The sequence below is a fragment of the Argentina silus genome (assembly GCF_951799395.1).
Source record: "Argentina silus genome assembly, chromosome: 8".
Classification (NCBI taxonomy): Eukaryota; Metazoa; Chordata; class Actinopteri; order Argentiniformes; family Argentinidae; genus Argentina; species Argentina silus.
In genome coordinates, this window is record NC_139662.1 from 21,827,777 (window position 1) to 21,828,714 (window position 938).

The window sequence follows — 938 nt, forward strand, 5'->3', positions numbered from 1 at the left end:
CTATCTATCTGTGTATCTATCTGTGTATCTATCTATCTATCTATCTATCTACTGTTGGTGGAACTATGTAGACAAACATGATCAACCTTGGTGCACATTCTTTGTAACTTTGTCGTTTTCAACGTGTATCTTCATCAAATCTAACAACAACTTGAGTCCTGAGCCCTACACTGACAGCCAGGGACCACCATTGTATTAAAGGACAACAACACAAAAATACCTTCATGTTTAAATAGAATAGAATAGAATGGAATGGAATGGAATGGAATGGAATGGAATGGAATGGAATGGCATCTGGGCTGCATGCTGTACATTCTCCAACACTGGCATCACTCAAAGTAACCTTGCATCATATTGATAATGGCAGCTAGTACATCCTCTCTAGTAAAACAAACTTTGCCCAGCGAGTGTTTGTCTGAGAATGGCACAGGCACACCAAACACCACCATGTGCGGTGTGTTGAAACAGAACAAGATATTATATAAGCCCAAAAACAAACTGAGCGCAAATCCAAAAATAGTGCAGTCCTTGTTAAATATTTCAGGCACTCGGCAGCTGAAGAGGGGATAAAAAGCCTCTCTCCCTGTGGTCACCGATGCAAAAACACACACGCTGACGCAGTCGCCCGATTGAAAGAGAAACCTTCATTTAGCATACTGTCTCATGCACTTGGCTTCACAGCACAAAGTGGATTACTGTCAGTAAGACAGTCCTTTAGCTCAATGACTACGCATACTACTACTCAACACTTCTGGAGAGGTTTGATAGGATACTTGTACTGTAGTGTAGTGGTTTAGTACCCTTATTGAGTGCAGCGTCAGTGAGTCACTGTGCATAAGAGACTCCAGTAAGCCACTAAAGTGTTAAAACTGAGCTGCACTGTATAAACCGTCCTCGGGGGACCACTTCATAACCTTGGAGAGACAACAGAGCAGTCA